The 7629-nt window shown below is 36.8% G+C and overlaps 1 pseudogene; it reads right to left on the bottom strand.

Annotated features, from left to right (window-relative positions):
• Nucleotides 1-5080: 5080 nt before the first annotated feature.
• LOC125409770 (cytochrome c, somatic pseudogene) lies at nt 5081-5423 on the bottom strand (annotated as a pseudogene).
• Nucleotides 5424-7629: the final 2206 nt, after the last annotated feature.

The raw sequence follows: 7629 nt of genomic DNA, 5'->3' as shown, positions 1-7629 counted from the left end.
ATTAACAAAAAGGTAGAGAAATAATATACAAATTAGCAAAATTAGAAATGAACAGGGGTATATAATAGGAAACACTGAGGAAATCAGGGAATCATAAGGATATACATTAAAAGCCTGTACTTCACCAAATTTGAAAATCCAAAAGAAACAGACAATTTTATTGATGTATATCACTTACCAAAGTTAAATCAAAATCAGACAAGCAATTTTAATGGACTTGTAAGTGCTAGTAAAATAGAAGTAGTCATTAAAAGCCTCCTCATCAAAACAAAAGTCACGGGCACGTGGCTTAAGAAAAGAATAGTACCAGATTTTCATTGAAGACTTAATGCCAGTACTCATCAAGTTATTCTATGAAATGGAAACACAAGGAACACTGCTGAAATCATTTTATGAGACCAGAGTCACCGTGATATCCAAAGCACCTAAATATTCAACAAAGAAGAACTAAACTACAGACCAATTTTCCTTGTGAATATAGATACAAAAATTCTCAGCAAAATACTTCCAAATAAAATCTAAAAACACATCCAAAAATCATCCACTGTTACCCAGTAGGCTTTATCATAAAGATTCAGGGATGGGTCAACAAGTGCAAATCAGTATATGCAATGAACCATATAAACAGACTGAAAGACAAAACCACATGATCATCTTAGACTCAAAAAGAGCCATTGACAAAATTCAGCACTCCTTCATAATAAAATTCCTAGAAATATTAGAGAAACAAGGGTCATACCTCAATGTAAGAAAGGCAGTTTGCAGCAAGCTCACAGTCTCTATCAACTTAACTGGACAGAAATTGAGAGCAGTTCAACCAAAATCAAGAGCAAGACACAGGTTGTTCACTCTCTCCATACTTACTTAATATTGAACTTGAAGTCCTGGTGAGCAGAAAACTTAAAAAGACAAAAAGAATAAAATAGGGGGAAGGACAAAACTATATTGACAGATGATATGATATAATACTTTAGTGACCCTAAATATTGCATGTGGAAACTCTGATGGCCGACAAACACTTTCATCAAAGTAGCAGGGTACAATATTAACTCTCTCTCTCCCTCCTCTCTCTCCCTCCTCTCTCTCTCTCTCTCTCTCTCTCTCTCTCTCTCTCACACACACACACACACACACACACACACACACACACACACACACAAAACGGCAGTCTACCTAAATACAAATGACAAAGAGACTGGAAGAGAAATCAGGGAAACAACGTCTTTCACATTACCCTCAAATAACGTAAAATATCTTAAGGTAATTCTAACATACAAAATGGGAAAGACTTATACAAACTGCACATCTAATAGAGGATTAATATACAAAGTATATAAAGAACTTGAAACAACCTAGATATCCAGAAAACAAGTTACCCAATTTTAAAAAATGAGGTATAGATCTAACCAAAATTCTTAAAAGAAGAAACAGAAACAGCTAAAAAACACTTAAATAAATATTAAACATATTTTTTTTTAAATTGAAAATAGATTCTTCTTTCATACAATACATCATAAACACAGTTTTGCTTCCCTCTCTTCCTCCCACAGCTTCCCTTTTTTCCCCTCCCCTCAGTTCCTCTGCTTCCCTTCTCCCCAGATCCACTACCTCTCAATTTCCTCTTCAGAAAAAAGCAGGTAGGTCTCCATGAAAGAACAACCAAGCAGGACAAAACAGGATACAATAAGACTAACCAAAAGTCATCATACAGAGACTAGACAAGGCAAACCAATAGGAGGAAATAATTCCCAAAAGCAAGCAAAAGAGTCATTCCCATTGTTAGGAATCCAAGAATCCAATTAAGACACCAATAAAACAGACATAACACATATAGAGGGCCAAGTGCAGACCCTTGTCAGTACTGTGCTTGCCTAGTCAGTCTCTGTGAGCCCATATAAGCCCTGCTTAATTGACTTAGTTGGCCATGTTATTCTGTTTTTTTCCATCTCCTCTGACTCTTATAATCTTTCTAGGGGTTCTCCAGTCTCTGAGGGGTAAAACCTGGTGGACACCTCTATTTTAGATGCTCTTTCCACATAATGTCAGGCTGTGGGTCTCTTCATCCATTTCCACCTGACGTCAGAGGAAACCTCTCTGGTGATGAGCTCAAAAAGTATAGTACAATACCATTAAGAATAATTTCATTGATTTCCTTTATCTTTCTTAGTTGTGTTTGGGTCTACCCTAAGTCTCTGGGAATCCAATCTCAGGTTCCTGGATGTTCAGTCAGTATAGGGCATGGACTCCTTCTTAAGGCATGTGCCTTAAGTTAAACAAGATGTTAGTTGGCCATTCTCACAAGTTCTCAGCCAGCATTGTCCTAGAATATCTTTTAGGCAAGACAGATTGTAAGTCAAGAGTTTTGTATCCATGTTGCTGGCCAGATTTCTCTTTCTGTGGCTTGCAGAATACCTTCCCATGCCAAAGAGACTAGAACACAAGAGTGTAGGCTCTATGTAGGCACCGGCTCGACCTCTCTAAAGTTAAGTGAGCTTTGTGTATGTTGCCCTTGGCAATAGAGCCCCACATTCAGTTTTTGTAGATCAACTATCTGTTCTGGTATCAATTTGGATTGCTTAGGCATCTCCACAGATCCTAACCTCTAGGCAAACAACTCTATCAAATATAACCCAATCCCATCAATGGAAGACTTGCCTGACAACAAAAGATGGCTAATTCAGAGTCTGTATTCTCCATCACTAGAGTCTTCACTGGGGTCATCCTCATAGATTTCAGAAATTTTTACTGTACTTAGTTTCCACACACACCCAAACACCCCCCAATTCCAGTTGTTTTTCCCTATACTCTCTCCATTTACCCCTAGCACCTTATCTTTCCTGCTCCCAATCCTACGCTCCCACAGTTCTTTCCCAAAATCTAATTTATTTCTCCTTCCCAGGGAGAGCCATGCATGCTCTCTAGAGCCCTCTTCTTTGTTTAACCTCTGTGGGCCTGTGAATTGTAGGCTGATCATCATTTACTTAACAGCTAATATCCACATAAGTACATACAAACCACATTTGTCTTACTAGCTCACTCAAGATGATTTTTTCAAGTTGAATTCATTTATCTGAAATTTTTGTGCCATCTCTATAGCAGCTGAGTAATATACCATTGTATAAATGTATCATGTGTTCTTTATCCAGCATCCATAGTCATCAGAGATGTGCAAATTAAAATAATTTGAAATTACATCTGACTCCCCTCAGAATGGATAAGGTGAATCAAAAAAGTAAACGCTCATGCCAGAGAGTATATGGAGTAAAGGGAACACTAACCCACTGCTTAGAGGGGGTACAAACTTGAAGAGTCAGTATGGAAATTACTGTGTGGTTTGTTTCTCAGAATGACAGGAATCTATCTACCTCAAGATCCAATTATACCACTCTTGGGCATAGAACCAACGGTCACTTCATCCTCCCACAGAGACACTTGTTCAAACATGTTCATTTTTGCTCTATTCATAATAGCCAAAAGTTAGAAACAGCCTAGATATCCCTCTACGGAAAAGCCAATAATAAAAATGTGATTCATTAACACAATGGAGTATTACTCAGTCTTAGAAAAATGAAAGCATGGAAATCACAGATAAATTAATGAAATACAAAAATTAAAAAAGAGCAGAAGGAGGGAGAACATGAACAAGGAAGCCAGGACTGTGAGGGGGGCAATCACCCATTGATACAAGGGGACTGATCTAATGAGAGCTCACCTAGGCCAGCTGGACAGGGACTGAACGAGCATGTGATCAAACCGGATTCTCTGAATGTGGCTGACATGGGGGCTGTCTGAGAAGCCATTGATAATGACACTGGGACTGCTTTTGTCTGCACGTACTGGCTTTTTGGGATCCTAGTCTGTTTGGATGCTCAGCTTCCTAGACCTGGAGGGAGGGGGGAGGAACTTGAACTTCCCACAGGGCAGGAAACCCTGACTGCTCTTAGGACTGGAGAGGGAGGAGGAGAGGAAGTGGGGGGAGTGGGAGGAGGGGCGGAAGTGGAAATTTTTATAAATTATTAATAATAATAAAAAAATTTTAAAAATTTAAAAAGCCTGAATGAGGAGACCCAGACAAACAAATATGGTAAGTATTTACTATATGTGGACATTAGCAGATAAGTCAATAATACCCAAGCTATAATTCATAGAGCTACAGTGGCTAAGTATAGAGTAATGGACTAGAAGAAACAGATAGGTATCCCTAACAATGAGAAATGGAAATAAAAGTTATGGATGGGAAGGTGTGAATGGGAAGCAGCTTAGTAAGTAAATGTACAACAAGGCTGACAATCTGAGTTTAATATCTGGACCACCCCTTTTGAAAGGTGAGAACTCTCTGATTTCCACATGTGCATTGTGGTACATGCATCCACTCCCAGACAAAGAAACAAAGAAGCAAATGAATAAATAAATGCAACAGAGAATAACCCTCAAAAATCCTAACACAGTTTCTATCTTTCTAAATCTACTTCTTTTCCCACCTAAATGTGGTTAATAACCAGGGCTAGTTAATTCATGTCAAACCATTGACTTTTTGCACTATTTTTTAAGTCCTGGAACATTTTTGATACATGACTCTCTATTTTACAATTACCAAAAATGTACATACCATCATTTTCTCACATGCTCTCAACTAGTCTACTTTATAGCAATAATTGTACTATATACTACCTTGTTTGCCTTATAAAAAACAAATTAATTTCCTATAATATTCTGTTCTACCTAGCAGTCACTAGTCATGGAGATTAAGTCCAATTACTACTATTAACCTATGCTAACTTCACTTTATAAATTACTTTTACTTAAAATTTTTAATTTAATATACTTCTATTAATTCTTTAAGAATTTCATGCATATAAAAATGTGAGAAAGGGGGAGCAGTGATAGTGCTTATGCAACTGGAATTGTTACTTTTAAAAAAGATCATATCCATTTTTCTACAAGTCAGTTTTACTGAAACCAGGACTGTCCAACAAAACATTGTTAGCCATTCATGATCTGAATTAGGGGGTATGAGTTAAAATACAGTACACATTAAAAGTCAAGAGACAGTTGTTTTGGAATAAATAAGGCAGAGGAGTTACTCCGTAGTAGCCCTTCTAAGATAAGCTATTAGGTCTGCCCTCTCTCCCTTCTTCTTAATTCCAGCGAAGATCATTTTTGTTCCAGGGATGTGCTTTTTGTCATTCTCCAAGTACTCCATCAGGGTATCCTCTCCCCAGGTGATGTCTTTGTTCTTGTTGGCATCTGTGTATGAGAATCCAGCCACCTGACCTGTCTTCCTCCCAAACAGACCGTGGAGGTTTGGTCCAGTCTTATGCTTGCTTCCCTTTTCCACAGTGTGGCACTGGGCACACTTCTGAACAAAAGTCTTCTTGCCTTTCTCAACATCACACATTTTTAATTCGCTCCCGGCTGATCAACACCACAAATGCTGCTGCGACCCAAAGACGGACGTCCTGCTCTCTCCCGTTCCAATTCTTGAGGGGCTCTCTATTTCATTGCTTTTCCTTTATGGCTTATGATTTAGAGAATCCTTTTCTAATCTATTATGATTATTTTAGAAAATGGCTTTCAGACTGCCCAGATTATAAATGGACTATTTTCTATTATTATTTCAGTTCTTTAGAGAGGAAATACATATGTTAGAATATAACCTCTCAGGCTAGGGTTTGTCATTTACTTTTCTGACATATTCCTTTAATACACTAAAGATTTAATCGGACATATTCCCGTTTACTAATATGTAACATTTTCTACAATTGTCTAAAAAATCTTTACATGCTATAAAATGTTATTATTTTTTTAAAATAGATTTTAAATTTATTTCTACAATTTAGTAATATGATTTATGCTGAATTAATTTTGTGCATTCCGGGAGATAAGGCTTGAGGATGAGTTCTCCCATTTATATTTTCAATTGTTCTGGCATTTTCTTTCTTCCTTTTCTTTCCTTTCTTTCTTTCTTTCTTTCTTTCTTTCTTTTTCTTTCTTTCTTTCTTTTTTCTTCCTTTCTTCCTTTTTTGAGAGAAATATAACTACATTTCTCCCTTCACTTTCATGCCTCCAAATTTTTCCATATTCACCTCTGTATTTTTCTTCCAGTTCAGGACTTCTTTATTCATTATTTGTTATTGCATAAATGTATGTATTTGTGAATTTATATCTAAATCTGTGTATATGTGCTAACTATTTCTCATCTTTCTCTATATATCTGTGTATAAAATTCATATTTTTTTCTTAAAATATAATAATCTGCTCAATCAGCATAATGTTGCTCTACATTTACTTTTAGGGATGACTATTTGGAAATGAACAACCAGTTGGTGTGCTCTTCCTTAGGGAAGGCCACCTCTCCTGCTCCCAGTATTATCTTGGTTGTGCATGACTGAAGTCTTTCCCCTGTCTACATTGGTAATGTTGTTGTTCTTTTTCAACTCATGTTTGGGCTTGAGAAGACTTTTACCTCATTGTTGAAAAGCCTAGAGAACTATCCAAGGCAGCTCACTGCTGAGAGATACTTATGGAACTCCTTGTTTTACTGCTCTGGTACACTGTCTTGATTACTGGGCCCTCATGGTAACTCTTAGAATCCAGTAGGAAGAATCCTTTCCTGTGGTTTGAATGTGAGATGTCACCTATAGGCTCATGTATTTGAATATTTGGTTCCCAGATGATGGCACTGTTGGGAAAGTTGAGAAGATTTAGGAGATGGAGTCCTTTTGGAAAAAGTGAGTCTCTGAGAAAGGACTGAGGTTTTAGAGCCCGAATCTCTCTGAACAGTGAGTTGCAATGCAAGAAACCACTCCTTGGTATTACACCCATGCTTACCCTGTTGTGATAGACTGTACTCACTCAAGCCAAGATATGCCTTTTGTTTTTTAAGTTGTTTGATTAAGTTATTTTGTCACAGCAAAGAAAAAAGATGCTAAAATTTTCTGAACCTTTTCTAATTTTTAGAGAAGCATCTTTTATATTACATTAGAATATTTGATGATGATGATGATGATGATGATGATAATTATCTGTCATCACTGAACTGAAGAAATACTGGTGGCGCTCTTTATTTCTTATTTTGCTAGTTATCTGTGTGTTAATTATAATTTCAAAACATTCATATATTTGCTATGGCTAAAGCAAACTAAAAAATAAGTGTAACAAGGTTGGGCTGTTCATGGAATATTCTTAGCACAAAGAAAATTTGTGAAGCAAAGTGAATACCATTGATAAATAAATATGTATATTAATAGAAATTGTTTAGGAAAGCATTTTACACTTTCTGACATACACAATAGAAGAAAATCAAGCAAGGCTCCATTTGGAATTGGGACTATACAAAACAGATTTGATGACCTGTTGATAGAATAAATGATGTTATTTCCCTAAATAGGCCCCTTCTCTCTAATGAGCATCGTGTATGCTGGGCACTGCAGACCTACAGACAGAAAGACAGCAATCGCAATAAAAATCCTACCTCTTGAATAATAGCCTTAGATTTTAAGGAACAAGAAATCCAGTTGATTGGTAATCTGCAACTCATCTCTTATGATCTATTCAATGTTATAGCATGTTTCTGCAGATTGGTAGCCATAGCTCTAAGCATGTTTTGAAGCTTGTAGATTGTCATAC

This window comes from Myodes glareolus, chromosome 25 (genome assembly GCF_982192425.1).
Source record: "Myodes glareolus chromosome 25, mMyoGla1.1, whole genome shotgun sequence".
Taxonomy (NCBI): Eukaryota; Metazoa; Chordata; class Mammalia; order Rodentia; family Cricetidae; genus Myodes; species Myodes glareolus.
Note: the sequence above shows the minus strand (reverse complement) of the source record. Positions and strands in the feature narration are given on the sequence as shown.